Raw genomic sequence first — 21,648 nt, 5'->3', positions numbered from 1 at the left:
TGAAAAATCAACGGGAGCTTGCTAAGATACAGGTTTCAAGCTAATAACATTAGCAAGATAGGTGGGTTACCACTTCTCTCGAAAAATATATTATTTACTTCTGGTTATACTAGAGGCTTATAAAGTAATACTAACTTTTTTTAGTTAATTTGAATATAAATATACAGGTATATCCATAAACACATTAATATCTTGATGAAAATATTTGATTACCAAAAAAAAAAACATATATTTATAATTACTCTTCCTTTTATAGAATTTATAATATGAAAATCAAATTATCTATGGAAATATATTATAAAGGTCGTAAATTCAACTATAATAATTCTTGGTAAAAATACCTTACAATTAAAAGCTGAAAAATATACTGCCATTTTTTTCTTTTTCTGCAAAACTTCATCGTCAGGTAGAAATTTTATTTCTGATATTTTTTTCTGGAAATATATATTTTAAGATGCATAGCCCGAGAGCGTTCATGTTAACATGCAGGTCACGTGCCTGGCTCAATCTCCACCCCCTCGCCCCCCCTGCCGCAAAAAGGGGCAGGAAAAAAAACTAGACAATGTAATAATAATTATTGTCTAGCTAGCCCCTCTCTCCAGAAAAAAATATTATAAAAAAACTGAATATTGCTCGAGTTCAAAAATCCCATGATAGACGCAGATCATTGGATAAGAAAAACAAGATAGTCAAGACCACGATGCTATTTCCCCCGTCAAGAATGAAGATTGAGTAGCGTCACAGGGTTGTCATAAATGTTTTTCCAATTTATATTCCCCGACTATCTCTGACGAAAATAGGCAACTTTTAACTTTATATTTGACTAATATTTAAAAAAAAATTCAAGCAAGTGAAAGACATTTCTTAGGATTATTTTCTCTAACCCATGTCAACCCTATCAGTGTTGAAGTCACACTATTACAATAGGAACTAAATCATAAGGTACCTATTAAATGGTTCCGTTTAAAGGGTGAAGGATAAAATCTCCTATAGCGCACGTGATTAGCGGGTATCAATTTAAAAATCAAGAATGCTTTTACGCGTTGGAAGACATCTAACATTAAGTCAGGCACCCGAGGCGCTGCTGCGCGTCTCCGATAGCAGCGCCACCGCAAACTGCTAATGGCCTGTAAAATAAAAAATGGGGGGGGGGGGGGACGTTAACAGCGACATCTACGGCGATACCCGACAAACTATTAACGCGTATTACGTCAGTTTTCAAAATATCGGATCATAATAAAAATATGAAAGCATCAAAGTCCGTCGTTACGTTAAATAAAAACTTGTTTCATTAGGAGAACCGTCCTTTAATAACATATTACTAATTTTTATGCAAAGTTGAGTGGTGTTATTTATTTAAGTTGTGTCTATACTACGAAACTGCTTTTATTTGGCATAATTAATGTCAACAAAAGATAAAGCATTTATTTATAAAAAAAAAGTTACGTCTACGAAAAAAATTAAAATAAATTATAAAAATATAATACAATAACTTTTTTTTAAGAAGGATTAAGTAATATTGAAATTTACTCATCCGAATAAAAGTTACGTCTGGAAATAAATAAATTATAAAAAATATTGCAATAAATATTTTTTTTAAAGAAAGATTGAGCAATATTTAAATTTACTTTTCAAAATTAAAGTTAAATTTAAAAAAATAAATAAAAAAATGTATTGAAATAAATTGTTTTTTTAAAGAAAGATTAAGCAAAAATTAAATTTAATTATCCAAATAAAAGTTACGTTTGGGGAAAAAAATATATTATAAAATAGTAGAAAGATTAAGCAATATTCAAATTTCCTTATCCGAATCAAAGTTACATGTACGTCTGGGAAAAAATAAAATAAAAATATGCAATAAATTATGTGTTTTTTTTTAATGTTCTTTCCCTATTCTTAGAAGAAACCCTAGACTTTAGCTACTGAGGACAAATTAAAATTTTAATAGTTTTTAATAATTTTAAAATAAATCTAGTAAGACTTCGAGTATTTAAAATACGAAAATTAAATTACGTTACCACCTTGAAAGGATATTCAGCCATTTCATGTTTATGTCAATCTACTATTATTTAAAATATTTTAAAATTATTAGAATATTTTAAATTACCATTATCCTCTTAGTTAGATTAATTAGTTTTTTTTAAGGAATAAATAATTACATTCCATATTTTATTTTTGATTTATTTACGTGGATTCATCTCAACAGTCATACTAACGACGTAAGTGTTTGCTGCTTAATACATTTAGAGGTAGGGAATTCGTTATACTGGGTGAAAACTCGGAACAACTCCTTCCGCGTTGAGATTGCAAGTTCTCTCCCCATTGGTTTAGGGGGTGTTTCCCTGAGCTCTTCGGTTTTCCCTTCCCATAAAAACTTGTAGAGGTTAACGGTAATAGTGAGTGTAGGGAGCTGTTGGCTCGCGTGGCGTGATGAGTTTGCCCTCCAACGCTTTGTAACCCGGCCACCTGAATTAATGGCTTTAATAGACGCTTGATGACCCGGGTCTAAGGTGGTGCCAAGGGTATTAGCCTAGCTGATTATTATTAATATTATTATTGTCTAAAATTGAGGTGGTGCTCCCACGTTGGGAGTTATTTATTTATACATCGAGGGAATGACCATGTTGACACATGGACCAAGAATCGAAGGGAACTCACTGTTCCCGATATTTTGACACGGTAGGCGTGGCCTAAATCGGAAGGCTTACTGAGGTACACCAGCCGCTTTGAAGCGCCTCAAGAATTCTGTTCAACTATCACTGCGAGAGGCTTAGACTACAGTACGTGCGATAAAGTTAGGCTAGGCTTAGTTCATTAATTTTGTTTAGATTAGAAATGAAATGGATTCCAGTTAATTTGTTTAAAAACCCTCAGCCATACGCGGCTTACTGGTTACTGTTACATAACTCAATGGTTAATTACCATTACTTAAAATTTTAAAGAATCAATTTCAAAAATAAAAGGTCTAAAACTTACTAAGCCTAATCATTTAACCGACAACAACGGCGCCATTTTATTCAAAAATGAACGTGAAGGTTCCAGCTTCTCTACGAAACTACGCCGGAAGTCGACTTCAGCGACGCCAAGTTTGTCCACATTGAAATGATTGAACTAAAATTAACCCAGTATTCACGCGTGCTTTTTTCATTTCTCCTGCAATTCCCCTCGCGATCTAACGCCAAGCTCCTCCCCTTAAGTGTCAATCAAATAATCCTGGTATCTCATTGGTTTCCTAAAAATGACGTATTCCGGGGCGATTCCTTCACCCTCTTGTGTGTTGGAAACTAGATCACGATATCGTCTTAGCTTAGCCATTCTCCCAAATATAAATATATATATATTTCTGGTTGCACCATTTAAATAAATATTTTGAAAATATTTAAATTATCTGGGTATTGAGTTCAAACGAATTTTTTTTTCAGATTGTGGTGAGTGATAAAATACTGAGCATTTTCTCTAGTACAGTTAGGAAACAACCCGAGGGTTAATTTAATTAATAAAGAGATATATGATAAACACGCCTTTACCGAAAGACCCAGTTTCCATACGTAAGTAAAAATATTTATTCATTTTAAAAGATTTAAAAGAATATTCGTAGACTCGTAAGTGGTTTTTGAGAAAAATATAATTTCGGAATGACAAGCGCCTCTTTTATACGCAAATTATATTATTTAGAGAAATTCTAATTTGAATGTCACTGAATAATTAATTTACTTCGATTTATATCGAGGCAAAATTAGATATATTAACGACCATGATACGCTCAATCATTTTAATTACACCCTTTGATGTGACAATATTAATTACTATAATTAATTTTTTTAAATCATTACGAATATTTTATGTCAATGTGAAAAATATTTTTAAGGTTCTCTTTTTATTTTGTTACTAAATTGTTTTAATTATAGCCCAAGATTATTGAACCTACAGCACCCCAAAATGCTACTTTTTACTGTCAGGGTCGTCATAAATTTGATTTAATGATTGATAGGCTTTCTTTAAGATTATATGAAATTATTTTTTTATAATAGATATTAATAAAATATTTTAAAAGTAATTAAGTCGAAAATCAGAACTTCCTGCTTTCTAATATTTTACACTTAATTAAGTCAAAAATCAAAACTTCTTGCTTACTGATTTTTCACTGTTAATTATTACAATTGGTTAAAAATAAATATTCTGGTGACGTCATCATGACTATAGTGGAAGCAGGTTACCTTCAAATCAGGCCGCCATCTTGTCTAAAAATCTTAAAAATATCACCAACAACGCATAGAAATAACTAAGAACTACAGAAATTTGATAGCATGGTGTTAACAATTCATCTCCTTTGACCAGATTCCAAATGACCAATTTAAATACAAAATTGATATTTTTTTCGTGTAAATACCAAGATATTTTAAAGCTGATAAACTGATATTTTAAACATGTATATATGACCAAGTTCCAAATTTTTTTATGATTGCTTAAGCATTGTAATAATGTTTAATTGTTTATAAATGTTTAATATTTATGAATTTTTAAATATGGTATAAATGCTGTGTATATCCTTGAAGGTATGTACTATTGATATGCACATTAAACACGCCATTTCATTTCAATTTAATTTGTTAATATTTGTTATTAAAAATTATCTTATAATTTTTGAATTTTCAATCAAAGCCGGGGGGAAATATTCCACTTTTTCATTTCCCAGATGGCGCTACTGACAGAGTTTTGGGGCGTTTCCATTGTGAGAAGTATAACATCATGGCAGAGGGTGACAATGTTCTTGATACCACCTAAATAAAGTATTTTTTATAGTGAATATGACAGTACAACTTGTATTATTTATTTAATAAAATGTTAAGTATAAACGTTAAAATAATTCCACCATTAATTTAAATTATCATAATTTATTAATTATTATTTAATTATCAAATGTAGTAGCTGTAGAAATTAGTTGGGAAAACCACCAAAGATGGCGCCACGATTCGTATGAGCGAGATAAATATAAAAATATTCCAAATCTAAAATCGCCTCAGGAGTTGCGAGCTTATTTAAAGTACGTGGTGAAAATATTTCCCCCTTTCTGGCCTGCCTGTAGGGTTTCCTCTCCAAACGAAAAACTAGAAATGCTAATTTGATTCGATTTTAATTACTATTCAAAAGTCGTTAATTTTTTGATGACAAAAATTTAAAACCGAAACTACTAATTGGTCCGCGTCGTAAGACACAACGGGGGTAGGGGGAAGAATAAAACACAATTTTCAGTAGACCTAACTAGGTAGTTAACAGCGGACCAAAATCGTGGAAAAAGCGGTTACGCATTAAAAATAAATGGCCAATAATAACTAAATATTGCTTACCACTCACCTTTCTTTCGTATTTTCCACTGTTTTACAGGTTAAATATAATTTTTATCTGTATAGTGTCACATCAGGGAGTACAGAACGGGAGATGAAAAGAGGGGGGTTTTTTGGTTCTGCTGCAATGAGCTACACTTCAGCCTCTGCAAAATACGGGACACATCGACTATTTATCGCCGTCTATTATCAGCGGCCATGCGGTTTTTGTTGAGAAATTCAAATTTTACACTCACGTGGTGAAAATAAGCATGGACCATTGTTACATAAATCGACTTTCAAAAGTCAAAAGAAGACAAAATTGTTATTATTTTAACAGATCTTAGAATTATTTTACATCATTTTATACAATTTGTTTTTCTATTTTAGGAAATATGTTTAAAAAGGCCATGTTAAAGGAAAAAATGGGAAATATATTAGGCAATCATTGCAAAGGCTTAAGGTTTGAAATATGATACAAAATTATATTTACATTGATTTAGTACTATGATTTAAGTTGTATTGTATCCTAAAAATGATACGCTTTACTCAAGAAACTTGGAATATTGCCAGTCGTAAGATAATTTAAATATTTACAATTAGGATCTACGTTATCTAATGAAAGACGGCAGCATCCACTTCCTCCATAAACAACAAATTAGCCACAAAAATTAGGTAGATGGCGCAAAAAGCCGTATCTTGTCCCGTATTTTACCAACCTTTCTACCCACTTTCAACCTACCCCACCTCGATTCTCTGGCTTCTTGGTTGATAACCTAAAAGATCTGTCAAAACGACTCCCGTTCTGTACTCCCTGGTCACATCAATATCAGCAAAACTACATCCCGCCATTTTGATTTCTGTAGGCAAGGTACCTCGAAACTATTCTGACTATTTGGCACAAAATGTTCAAAACCAATAATTCTATTTCCGGTCAGAAGGAAAACTTTCTGAGCTTCTGAGTTAGAATTCTGACCAACTAGACGCACCCGTTGTCGTAATGAAACGAATTTTAGGGCGTTGTGGACAATTGGCGATTCCGCGATAGCATAAACAGGCGAAACTATAAGGTAAATTTGGTCTTAAATAACTTGTTAAAATGGGAGAACAAAATCACGTGACTACCCTTTCACAGCCAACTTCGATTCAGTAACTCGTGTAAATAGTTGGCCGTGCGACGTTAAAGAAAAAATATATTCCTTCCAGATACTGCAGACAGCAAATAACTTACACTTTTCTATTACAAAATGTTTTAAATAATAATAATAAATATATAATTTAGATGAATCGATCAAAATTTAAACCACCATTAGCAAAATAAAAGTAATAATAGTTCGTATTTCTTAGGATAGATGGCGCTGCAGTTCTCCACAAAGTCACGTGACTACCATCTTTTCAGCCCTCTTTACTTTATAGTTTCGTCTATTGTTTTGGTCTTAGCTAAAAACCGGAATCCATGCTTCTACTTGGAATGCTTATCCTGGCGTATCGCGTAAGGTAAGATCACTCTGACGGCTTTGGCCCCGCCTACGAGAGAAAAAATCCCCTCTGCGCGCGCTCCCCTCTCACGTTGTTGATTGTTAAGTTAACATAGTGACGTCAACAAAACCGTCAGCCACATCGAGACGAAAATCTGCCGCGATTAGCATTCCAAGTAGAGCTATGGATTCCTTCTAAAAATGTTAAAATGTTCCCGGAAATTCGTCATAGCACTGCCAACTTCTATAACGCGCTTCCGCAATCGGGATTGGTCGTGATCAAAATATAGGGGCTGCGTCACTAAGCCTAGGTTATAGTCTAAGTCTTTAGTGTGTTTACTATTTTCTAGTCGGAGACTTAACATCACTATCACAATATCATTTTTTTTTCAAGTAAGACTTTGTTTAAAAGTGAAACTTTTAAAGATTTGTTCAATGAAGCCGGAAGTCGCTGTTCAACGTAAAACTTTAAGGCAATTAATTAATTAATTAATAATTAAAACATTTTCTAGTTAGTGCCAAATTTAAAACTTTATTCCCTCCGGCAAATGCAATTTGAAATGTACTTACTGTACATAATTTTATCATTAGTCCTATCCATGCTTTTGTTTTATTTTATTTTTCTAAATTTCAATAATATTTTGTCACACTTATTCTATCTAAATTATAGTATACAATATGTTTTTTTTGACTATGGCAAATATATTTAAAGTATGTCTCTCGTGAAACCATATTTATGGTTTCCTCCCTGTTATAAAAGGGATTTGTTCTTCAACAAAGGGTTAATAAATATTCATTCATTTACGGCGTAGACTACACTTCTACAGGAGAACGCAAGTACGTGAAAAAATTGTCCAAAACGAAACTTGTATTTAAATGGTATTTATTTCTACTTAGAGAAAATGACTATGGTCATTTATTATAGAGCAAAAATTAACGAGACGTGATCATATTAAATTAAATTAAAATATCCCCACATAAATTAACGAGACGTCATCATATTAAATTAAATTAAAATATCCCCACACAAATTAAAGGGACGTGATCATATTAAATTAATTTAAAATATCCCCACATAAATTAACAAGACGTGATCATATTAAATTAAATTAAAATATCCCCACACAAATTAAAGGGACGTGATCATATTAAATTAATTTAAAATATCCCCACATAAATTAACGAGACGTCATCATATTAAATTAAATTAAAATATCCCCACACAAATTAAAGGGACGTGATCATATTAAATTAATTTAAAATATTCCCACATAAATTAACAAGACGTGATCATATTAAATTAAATTAAAATATCCCCACACAAATTAAAGGGACGTGATCATATTAAATTAATTTAAAATATCCCCACATAAATTAACGAGACGTCATCATATTAAATTAAATTAAAATATCCCCACACAAATTAAAGGGACGTGATCATATTAAATTAATTTAAAATATTCCCACATAAATTAACAAGACGTGATCATATTAAATTAAATTAAAATATCCCCACACAAATTAAAGGGACGTGATCATATTAAATTAATTTAAAATATCCCCACATAAATTAACGAGACGTCATCATATTAAATTAAATTAAAATATCCCCACACAAATTAAAGGGACGTGATCATATTAAATTAATTTAAAATATCCCCACATAAATTAACGAGACGTGATCATATTAAATTAAATTAAAATATCCCCACACAAATTAAAGGGACGTGATCATATTAAATTAATTTAAAATATCCCCACATAAATTAACGAGACGTGATCATATTAAATTAAATTAAAATATCCCCACACAAATTAAAGGGACGTGATCATATTAAATTAATTTAAAATATCCCCACATAAATTAACAAGACGTGATCATATTAAATTAATTTAAAATATCCCCACATAAATTAACGAGACGGGATCATAAGATACCGAGATCAAATAAAATTAATTTATAATATCTACACACAAAATCGAGTATAAAGTGTAGGATCAATCACCTTCTTGATTTCCTTCATAGGCCCCACCATCGACTGAAAAAAGCATTGTTTTCTTTTATCAGTTTTTATCAGAAATTAATGAACCAAAGTTATCGAATAGCAATATACAGAACGTAAGCAGTATTTTCCCTACGCGTCATCGCTCAATAACCCTAGAGAGGGGGATGACAACGACCGTAATCACCCCCCTCAAGAGACAGCGATTCTTCTCTTAAAGCAAGTGTCGGCTCGAGGAGAAGTAGCTCTTTATTCAAAAGATGTCGCTAGTGCCGAAATCAAAACAAGATTCTTAAGCTACATTGTGAGCCAAAAGGCGGGACATAAAAAAAACCCCTCGCGTTGATTGGCTCATTTGTAAATTTGACGATCTCACTTAAATTATTGTAATTTTTAACAATACTTTTTATGGGATATATAATTTAGGTTATAGTCCACTAACAGCAAGTAGAGTATAAGTTGTTTAATTATAGTACTCAACAATGGTACTCAGTCGACGTTATTGTTTCGTTATTTTGAATTTTAGCTTCCTTTGCCATTAATAGATGGCACTACGCTCTCGAGTAAAATCGTTTCTATCGAAGAATCGAATAGATTCACTGCCATCTCTAATAACGAAGGCCTTATCATAAGGCAGGTGGCAATGATGGAGCCGACAGTTGCTATAAATTACCGAGAGGGGAAAACTACACACCTAGAAACCAAAGAAAGGGTATGTGCGAGGCACCTCCCTCCAGTCCGCGTCAAGCTAAGCATAAGCCCCCTAGAAACGCTTGATTGTATTTACAGTTGGTTTTTCGAGGGGCCGTTCACTTCGATGATTAGTTTGCACCCTTGATCGATTAAATCAGATTAAATCATGATTAAATGGATTAAATCATGCTTAAATGGATTAAATCATGATTAAGATGATTAAATAGATTAAATCAGGATTAAATAGTGATTAAGATGATTAAATGGGTTAAATCAGGATTAATTCATGATTAATATGATTAAATGGATTAAATGGATTGAATCATGATTAAGATGATTAAATGGATTAAATGGATTAAATCATGATTAAGATGATTAAAAGGATTAAATGGATTAAATCATGATTAAATGGATTAAATGGATTAAATCATGATTAAATGGATTAAATGGATTAAATCATGATTAAATGGATTAAATCATGATTAAGATGATTAAATGGATTAAATCAGTATTATGATGAATAAATGGATTAAATCAGTACTAAGATGATTAAATGGATTAAATCAGTACTAAGATGATTAAATGGATTAAATCAGGATTAGATGATTAAATGAATTAAATCATGATTAAGATGATTAAATGGATTAAATGGATTAATATGATTAAATGGATTGAATGGATTAAATAGATTAAGATGATTAAATGGATTAAATGGATTAAATCATGATTAAGATAATTAAATGGATTAAATCCGTATTAAGATGATTAAATCAGTACTAAGATGATTAAATCCGTATTAAGATGATTAAATCAGTACTAAGATGATTAAATCGATTAAATCAGTACTAAGATGATTAAATGGATTAAATCAGTACTAAGATGATTAAATGGATTAAATCAGTACTAAGATGATTAAATGGATAAATCCGTACTAAGATGATTAAATGGATTAAATCAGTATTAAGATGATTAAATTTATTAAATCAGGATAAAGATGATTAAATGGATTAAATCAGTATTAAATCATGCTTATGATAATTAAATGGATTAAATCATGATTAAGATTATTAAATGGATAAAATCGGAATTAAATCAAGATTAATAAGATTAAAAAGATTAAATCAAGATTAAAAAGATTAAAAAGATTAAATCGAGATTAAAAAGATTAAATCAAGATTAAAAAGATTAAATCAAGATTAAAAAGATTAAATCAAGATTAAAAAGATTAAAAAGATTAAATCAAGATTTAAAAGATTAAAAAGATTAAATGAAGATTAAAAAGATTAAATCAAGATTAAAAAGATTAAATGAAGATTAAAAAGATTAAATCAAGATTAAAAAGATTAAATGAAGATTAAAAAGATTAAATCAAGATTAAACAGATTAATCAAGAATAAAAAGATTAAATCAAGATTAAAAAGATTAAATCAAGATTAAAAAGATTAATCAAGAATAAAAAGATTAAATCAAGATTAAAAAGATTAAATCAAGATTAAAAAGATTAAAAAGATTAAAAAGATTAAAAAGATTAAATCAAGATTAAAAAGATTAAATCAAGATTAAAAAGATTAAATCATGATTAAACAGATTAAATCAAGATTAAAAAGATTAAATCAAGATTAAAAAGATTAAATCAAGATTAAAAGATTAAATCAAGATTAAAAAGATTAAATCAAGATTAAAAAGATTAAATCAAGATTAAAAAGATTAAATCAAGATTAAAAAGCTTAAATCAAGATAAAAAGATTAGATCAAGATTAAAAAGATTAAATCAAGAATAAAAAGACTAAATCAAGATTAAAAAGATTAAATCAAGATTAAAAAGATTAACTCAAGATTAAAAGGATTAACTCAAGATTAAAAAGATTAACTCAAGATTTAAAAGATTAAATCAAGATTAAAAAGATTAAATCAAGATTAAAAGATTAAATCAAGATTAAAAAGATTAAAAAGATTAAATCAAGATTACAAAGATTAAATCAAGATTAAAAAGATTAAATCAAGATTACAAAGATTAAATCAAGATTAAAAAGATTAAATCAAGATTAAAAAGATTAAATCAAGATTAAAAAGATTAACTCAAGATTAAAAAGATTAACTCAAGATTAAAAAGATTAACTCAAGATTAAAAATATTAAATCAAGATTAAAAAGATTAAAAAGATTAAATCAAGATTAAAAAGATTAAATCAAGATTAAAAGATTAAATCAAGATTAAAAAGATTAAAAAGATTAAATCAAGATTAAAAAGATTAAATCAAGATTAAAAAGATTAAATCATGATTAAACAGATTAAATCAAGATTAAAAAGATTAAATCAAGATTAAAAAGATTAAATCAAGATTAAAAAGATTAAATCAAGATTAAAAAGATTAAATCAAGATTAAAAATGTATTCTTTATTTTTATTATTTCCAATTGTTTACCTTCATGGAAACAAATTAATACCAAAATGATTAAAAAAAAATATCGAAATTCATAAAAGTAAACAATAAATATTAATAAATAAACAATAAAAAAATAACCTGTGCAGATAATATTAAAACTGAAAACGTTACCAGATCCCTGGATAAACTTGATTTCGTGTTGGTATGATTTTTAATAGAATGAGGCATGTGTAGCCACGCGGACAAGTCAAGGGGAGGGGGGGGAAGGCTTTGTAGGGGGGAGGAAGTTCTATTTTAAGAGGGGGAAGACAATATCGAAGAGAGGGGAGGGGGTATGATATGGGGCTGGTTCACGAGGGTGTAGTCTCTTTAATGTGGAGCAAAAGACAAAACCCGTCCCTTCTCGAGACAGAAAGGGGGTATAAAAAGGGGGTTGTTAAAAAGAGGGCTCGAAGGGGGGTGGGAAGGACTCGTTTTCATGGCGCAAAAAAGAATTTATCGCGGTTGCTTGAATAGAAGGATATACCTCGAGCGAAAATCCTGTTTAGGGCACTTTTTTAAACGCTCTTCTTTACATTCTACTAAATCTTAAGGGATGTTACGATTATTGTCCGGCTTATTGGTGCTGGTGAAAGGTGTCTGACCGTTCAATGATTTGAAAGTAAATTAAATGGAAGTAATTTAGGAGTGTTTAAGATTTGTTTTGGGTGGGGGGATAAATTTAAATAAATTTGGTTTACATTTTTATTGTGGAACTAGGGGTACAAGATTTTTGGAGATTAAAATTACTTAACAATTAAATATAATTTTAATTAATAAAAATATTCAATTTCGATGTTTTTATAATTAATAAAAGAATTAAAGTTTTTAAAGTGGTGATAGTTTTTCCTTTGAATCACGATAAAATAGTTCACCCAAAATGGCATCCATGGCCAAGAATACCATATTTACCATCACTTATAATATAAAGACGTCAGCCACTTCCCCCCCCCCATAATTAACGTTAAGATATTTCACCCAAAATGGCGGTCTTGCTAAAAAAACCTAGCACTATTACACTTTATATGTTTGACCATTTTTACCAACTATTTAAAATATAAATATATCGACATCCAATTAATAATGTAGTTCACCCGAAATAGCGGCTGTGGTCCACACTACGTAGTGCTATTACACTGTAATGTTTGACCATTTTTACCAACTATTTAAAATATAAATATATCGACATCCAAGGAATAATTTAGTTCACCCGAAATGGCGGCTGTGGTCCACACTACGTAGTGCTATTACACTATAAAGCTTGACCATTTTTACCAACTATTTAAAATATAAATATATGGACATCCAATTAATAATGTGGTTCACCCAAAATGGCGGCTGTGGTCCACACTACGTTGTGCTATTACACTATAAAGTTTTTCCATTTTTACCAACTATTTAAAATATAAATATATCGACATCCAATTAATAATGTAGTTCACCCGAAATAGCGGCTGTGGTCCACACTACGTAGTGCTATTACCCTATAATGTTTGACCATTTTTACCAACTACTTAAAATATAAATATATTGGCATCCAATTGATAAAGTAGTTCACCCAAAATGGCGGCTGTGGTCCACACTACGTAGTGCTATTACCCTGTAATGTTTGACCATTTTTACCAACTATTTAAAATTTAAATATATCGACATCCAATGAATAATTTAGTTCACCCGAAATGGCGGCTGTGGTCCACACTACGTAGTGCTATTACACTATAAAGCTTGACCATTTTTACCAACTATTTAAAATATAAATATATGGACATCCAATTAATAATGTGGTTCACCCAAAATGGCGGCTGTGGTCCACACTACGTTGTGCTATTACACTATAAAGTTTTTCCATTTTTACCAACTATTTAAAATATAAATATATCGACATCCAATTAATAATGTAGTTCACCCGAAATAGCGGCTGTGGTCCACACTACGTAGTGCTATTACCCTGTAATGTTTGACCATTTTTACCAACTATTTAAAATATAAATATATCGACATCCAATGAATAATTTAGTTCACCCGAAATGGCGGCTGTGGTCCACACTACGTAGTGCTATTACACTATAAAGCTTGACCATTTTTACCAACTATTTAAAATATAAATATATGGACATCCAATTAATAATGTGGTTCACCCAAAATGGCGGCTGTGGTCCACACTACGTTGTGCTATTACACTATAAAGTTTTTCCATTTTTACCAACTATTTAAAATATAAATATATCGACATCCAATTAATAATGTAGTTCACCCGAAATAGCGGCTGTGGTCCACACTACGTAGTGCTATTACCCTATAATGTTTGACCATTTTTACCAACTACTTAAAATATAAATATATTGGCATCCAATTGATAAAGTAGTTCACCCAAAATGGCGGCTGTGGTCCACACTACGTAGTGCTATTACCCTGTAATGTTTGACCATTTTTACCAACTATTTAAAATTTAAATATATCGACATCCAATGAATAATTTAGTTCACCCGAAATGGCGGCTGTGGTCCACACTACGTAGTGCTATTACACTATAAAGCTTGACCATTTTTACCAACTATTTAAAATATAAATATATGGACATCCAATTAATAATGTGGTTCACCCGAAATAGCGGCTGTGGTCCACACTACGTAGTGCTATTACCCTGTAATGTTTGACCATTTTTACCAACTATTTAAAATTTAAATATATCGACATCCAATGAATAATTTAGTTCACCCGAAATGGCGGCTGTGGTCCACACTACGTTGTGCTATTACACTATAAAGTTTTTCCATTTTTACCAACTATTTAAAATATAAATATATCGACATCCAATTAATAATGTAGTTCACCCGAAATAGCGGCTGTGGTCCACACTACGTAGTGCTATTACCCTGTAATGTTTGACCATTTTTACCAACTATTTAAAATATAAATATATCGACATCCAATGAATAATTTAGTTCACCCGAAATGGCGGCTGTGGTCCACACTACGTAGTGCTATTACACTATAAAGCTTGACCATTTTTACCAACTATTTAAAATATAAATATATGGACATCCAATTAATAATGTGGTTCACCCAAAATGGCGGCTGTGGTCCACACTACGTTGTGCTATTACACTATAAAGTTTTTCCATTTTTACCAACTATTTAAAATATAAATATATCGACATCCAATTAATAATGTAGTTCACCCGAAATAGCGGCTGTGGTCCACACTACGTAGTGCTATTACCCTATAATGTTTGACCATTTTTACCAACTACTTAAAATATAAATATATTGGCATCCAATTGATAAAGTAGTTCACCCAAAATGGCGGTTGTGATCCACACTACGTAGTGCTATTACCCTGTAATGTTTGACCATTTTTACCAACTATTTAAAATTTAAATATATCGACATCCAATTAATAATGTAGTTCACCCAAAATGGCGGCCGTGGTCCACACTACGTAGTGCTATTACACTATAATGTTTGACCATTTTTAAAAACTACTTAAAATATAAATATATCGACATCCAATTAATAATGTAGTTCACCCAAAATGGCGGCTGTGGTCCACACTACGTAGTGCTATTACACTATAAAGTTTGACCATTTTTACCAACTATTTAAAATATAAATATATCGACATCCAATGAATAATTTAGTTCACCCAAAATGGCGGCTGTGGTCCACACTACGTAGTGCTATTACAATATAAAGCTTGACCATTTTTACCAACTATTTAAAATTTAAATATATAGACATCCAATTAATAATGTAGTTCACCCAAAATGGCGGCCGTGGTCCACACTACGTAGTGCTATTACACTATAATGTTTGACCATTTTTAAAAACTACTTAAAATATAAATATATCGACATCCAATTAATAATGTAGTTCACCCAAAATGGCGGCTGTGGTCCACACTACGTAGTGCTATTACACTATAAAGTTTGACCATTTTTACCAACTATTTAAAATATAAATATATCGACATCCAATTAATAATGTAGTTCACCCAAAATGGCGGCCGTGGTCCACACTACGTAGTGCTATTACACTATAATGTTTGACCATTTTTAAAAACTACTAAAAATATAAATATATCGACATCCAATTAATAATGTAGTTCACCCAAAATGGCGGCTGTGGTCCACACTACGTAGTGCTATTACACTATAAAGTTTGACCATTTTTACCAACTATTTAAAATATAAATATATCGACATCCAATTAATAATGTAGTTCACCCAAAATGGCGGCCGTGGTCCACACTACGTAGTGCTATTACACTATAATGTTTGACCATTTTTAAAATCTATTTAAAGTATAAATATATCGACATCCAATTAATAATGTAGTTCACCCAAAATGGCGGCTGTGGTCCACACTACGTAGTGCTATTACACTATAAAGTTTGACCATTTTTACCAACTATTTAAAATATAAATATATCGACATCCAATTAATAATGTAGTTTACCCAAAATGGCGGCCGTGGTCCACACTACGTAGTGCTATTACACTATAAAGTTTGACCATTTTTACCAACTATTTAAAATATAAATATATCGACATCCAATTAATAATGTAGTTTACCCAAAATGGCGGCTGTGGTCCACACTACGTTGTGCTATTACACTATAAAGCTTGACCATTTTTACCAACTATTTAAAATATAAATATATCGACATCCAATGAATAATTTAGTTCACCCGAAATGACGGCTGTGGTCCACACTACGTAGTGCTATTACAATATAAAGCTTGACCATTTTTACCAACTATTTAAAATTTAAATATATAGACATCCAATTAATAATGTAGTTCACCCAAAATGGCGGCCGTGGTCCACACTACGTAGTGCTATTACACTATAATGTTTGACCATTTTTAACAACTATTTAAAATATAAATATATTGACATCCAATGAATAATTTAGTTCACCCGAAATGGCGGCTGTGGTCCACACTACGTAGTGCTATTACCCTGTTATGTTTGACCATTTTTACCAACTATTTAAAATTTAAATATATCGACATCCAATTAATAATGTAGTTCACCCGAAATAGCGGCTGTGGTCCACACTACGTAGTGCTATTACCCTGTAATGTTTGACCATTTTTACCAACTATTTAAAATATAAATATATCGACATCCAATGAATAATTTAGTTCACCCGAAATGGCGGCTGTGGTCCACACTACGTAGTGCTATTACACTATAAAGCTTGACCATTTTTACCAACTATTTAAAATATAAATATATGGACATCCAATTAATAATGTGGTTCACCCAAAATGGCGGCTGTGGTCCACACTACGTTGTGCTATTACACTATAAAGTTTTTCCATTTTTACCAACTATTTAAAATATAAATATATCGACATCCAATTAATAATGTAGTTCACCCGAAATAGCGGCTGTGGTCCACACTACGTAGTGCTATTACCCTATAATGTTTGACCATTTTTACCAACTACTTAAAATATAAATATATTGGCATCCAATTGATAAAGTAGTTCACCCAAAATGGCGGTTGTGATCCACACTACGTAGTGCTATTACCCTGTAATGTTTGACCATTTTTACCAACTATTTAAAATTTAAATATATCGACATCCAATTAATAATGTAGTTCACCCAAAATGGCGGCCGTGGTCCACACTACGTAGTGCTATTACACTATAATGTTTGACCATTTTTAAAAACTACTTAAAATATAAATATATCGACATCCAATTAATAATGTAGTTCACCCAAAATGGCGGCTGTGGTCCACACTACGTAGTGCTATTACACTATAAAGTTTGACCATTTTTACCAACTATTTAAAATATAAATATATCGACATCCAATGAATAATTTAGTTCACCCAAAATGGCGGCTGTGGTCCACACTACGTAGTGCTATTACAATATAAAGCTTGACCATTTTTACCAACTATTTAAAATTTAAATATATAGACATCCAATTAATAATGTAGTTCACCCAAAATGGCGGCCGTGGTCCACACTACGTAGTGCTATTACACTATAATGTTTGACCATTTTTAAAAACTACTTAAAATATAAATATATCGACATCCAATTAATAATGTAGTTCACCCAAAATGGCGGCTGTGGTCCACACTACGTAGTGCTATTACACTATAAAGTTTGACCATTTTTACCAACTATTTAAAATATAAATATATCGACATCCAATTAATAATGTAGTTCACCCAAAATGGCGGCCGTGGTCCACACTACGTAGTGCTATTACACTATAATGTTTGACCATTTTTAAAAACTACTTAAAATATAAATATATCGACATCCAATTAATAATGTAGTTCACCCAAAATGGCGGCTGTGGTCCACACTACGTAGTGCTATTACACTATAAAGTTTGACCATTTTTACCAACTATTTAAAATATAAATATATCGACATCCAATTAATAATGTAGTTCACCCAAAATGGCGGCCGTGGTCCACACTACGTAGTGCTATTACACTATAATGTTTGACCATTTTTAAAATCTATTTAAAGTATAAATATATCGACATCCAATTAATAATGTAGTTCACCCAAAATGGCGGCTGTGGTCCACACTACGTAGTGCTATTACACTATAAAGTTTGACCATTTTTACCAACTATTTAAAATATAAATATATCGACATCCAATTAATAATGTAGTTTACCCAAAATGGCGGCCGTGGTCCACACTACGTAGTGCTATTACACTATAAAGTTTGACCATTTTTACCAACTATTTAAAATATAAATATATCGACATCCAATTAATAATGTAGTTTACCCAAAATGGCGGCTGTGGTCCACACTACGTTGTGCTATTACACTATAAAGCTTGACCATTTTTACCAACTATTTAAAATATAAATATATCGACATCCAATGAATAATTTAGTTCACCCGAAATGACGGCTGTGGTCCACACTACGTAGTGCTATTACAATATAAAGCTTGACCATTTTTACCAACTATTTAAAATTTAAATATATAGACATCCAATTAATAATGTAGTTCACCCAAAATGGCGGCCGTGGTCCACACTACGTAGTGCTATTACACTATAATGTTTGACCATTTTTAACAACTATTTAAAATATAAATATATTGACATCCAATGAATAATTTAGTTCACCCGAAATGGCGGCTGTGGTCCACACTACGTAGTGCTATTACCCTGTTATGTTTGACCATTTTTACCAACTATTTAAAATTTAAATATATCGACATCCAATTAATAATGTAGTTCACCCAAAATGGCGGCCGTGGTCCACACTACGTAGTGCTATTACACTATAATGTTCGACCATTTTTAAAAACTACTTAAAATATAAATATATCAACATCCAATTAATAATGTAGTTCACCCAAAATGGCGGCTGTGGTCCACACTACGTAGTGCTATTACAATATAAAGTTTGACCATTTTTACCAACTATTTAAAATATAAATATATCGACATCCAATTAATAATGTAGTTCACCCAAAATGGCAGCCGTGGTCCACACTACGTAGTGCTATTACACTATAATGTTTGATCATTTTTACCAACTATTTAAAATATAAATATATCGACATCCAATTAATAATGTATTTCACCCAAAATGGCGGCTGTGGTCCACACTACGTAGTGCTATTACCCTATAATGTTTGACCATTTTTACCAACTATTTAAAATATAAATATATCGACATCCAATTGATAAAGTAGTTCACCCAAAATGGCGGCTGTGGTCCACACTACGTAGTGCTATTACCCTGTAATGTTTGACCATTTTTACCAACTATTTAAAATTTAAATATATCGACATCCAATTAATAATGTAGTTCACCCAAAATGGCGGCCGTGGTCCACACTACGTAGTGCTATTACACTATAATGTTTGACCATTTTTAAAATCTATTTAAAATATAAATATATCGACATCCAATTAATAATGTAGTTCACCCAAAATGGCGGCTGTGGTCCACACTACGTAGTGCTATTACACTATAAAGTTTGACCATTTTTATCAACTATTTAAAATATAAATATATCGACATCCAATTAATAATGTAGTTTACCCAAAATGGCGGCCGTGGTCCACACTACGTAGTGCTATTACACTATAAAGCTTGACCATTTTTACCAACTATTTAAAATATAAATATATCGACATCCAATGAATAATTTAGTTCACCCAAAATGGCGGCTGTGGTCCACACTACGTTGTGCTATTACACTATAAAGTTTGTCCATTTTTACCAACTATTTAAAATATAAATATATCGCCATCCAATTAATAATGTAGTTCACCCGAAATAGCGGCTGTGGTCCACACTACGTAGTGCTATTACCCTATAATGTTTGACCATTTTTACCAACTACTTAAAATATAAATATATTGGCATCCAATTGATAAAGTAGTTCACCCAAAATGGCGGCTGTGGTCCACACTACGTAGTGCTATTACCCTGTAATGTTTGACCATTTTTACCAACTATTTAAAATTTAAATATATCGACATCCAATTAATAATGTAGTTCACCCAAAATGGCGGCTGTGGTCCACACTACGTAGTGCTATTACACTATAAAGTTTGACCATTTTTACCAACTATTTAAAATATAAATATATCGACATCCAATTAATAATGTAGTTTACCCAAAATGGCGGCCGTGGTCCACACTACGTAGTGCTATTACACTATAATGTTTGATCATTTTTACCAACTTATTAATATATAAATATATCGACATCCAATTAATAATGTATTTCACCCAAAATGGCGGCTGTGGTCCACACTACGTAGTGCTATTACACTATAAAGCTTGACCATTTTTACCAACTATTTAAAATATAAATATATGGACATCCAATTGATAAAGTAGTTCACCCAAAATGGCGGCTGTGGTCCACACTACGTAGTGCTATTACCCTGTAATGTTTGACCATTTTTACCAACTATTTAAAATTTAAATATATCGACATCCAATTAATAATGTAGTTCACCCAAAATGGCGGCCGTGGTCCACACTACGTAGTGCTATTACACTATAATGTTTGACCATTTTTAAAATCTATTTAAAATATAAATATATCGACATCCAATTAATAATGTAGTTCACCCAAAATGGCGGCTGTGGTCCACACTACGTAGTGCTATTACACTATAAAGTTTGACCATTTTTATCAACTATTTAAAATATAAATATATCGACATCCAATTAATAATGTAGTTTACCCAAAATGGCGGCCGTGGTCCACACTACGTAGTGCTATTACACTATAAAGCTTGACCATTTTTACCAACTATTTAAAATATAAATATATCGACATCCAATGAATAATTTAGTTCACCCAAAATGGCGGCTGTGGTCCACACTACGTTGTGCTATTACACTATAAAGTTTGTCCATTTTTACCAACTATTTAAAATATAAATATATCGCCATCCAATTAATAATGTAGTTCACCCGAAATAGCGGCTGTGGTCCACACTACGTAGTGCTATTACCCTATAATGTTTGACCATTTTTACCAACTACTTAAAATATAAATATATTGGCATCCAATTGATAAAGTAGTTCACCCAAAATGGCGGCTGTGGTCCACACTACGTAGTGCTATTACCCTGTAATGTTTGACCATTTTTACCAACTATTTAAAATTTAAATATATCGACATCCAATTAATAATGTAGTTCACCCAAAATGGCGGCTGTGGTCCACACTACGTAGTGCTATTACACTATAA

The 21,648-nt window shown here is 31.4% G+C and overlaps 1 long non-coding RNA gene across 1 annotated transcript; it reads right to left on the bottom strand.

Annotated features, from left to right (window-relative positions):
• Window positions 1-4,578: 4,578 nt before the first annotated feature.
• On the bottom strand, window positions 4,579-5,474 carry LOC149961194 (uncharacterized). The gene is made up of 2 exons (XR_016480059.1): window positions 5,349-5,474; window positions 4,579-4,781 (listed from the first exon to the last, which is right to left on the bottom strand). It is a non-coding gene; the product is annotated as an uncharacterized LOC149961194 (long non-coding RNA).
• Between the last annotated feature and the right edge of the window lie 16,174 nt (window positions 5,475-21,648).

Source organism: Leiobunum rupestre, chromosome 1 (genome assembly GCF_980474605.1).
Source record: "Leiobunum rupestre chromosome 1, qqLeiRupe1.1.hap1, whole genome shotgun sequence".
Classification (NCBI taxonomy): domain Eukaryota; kingdom Metazoa; phylum Arthropoda; class Arachnida; order Opiliones; family Sclerosomatidae; genus Leiobunum; species Leiobunum rupestre.
Note: the sequence above shows the minus strand (reverse complement) of the source record. Positions and strands in the feature narration are given on the sequence as shown.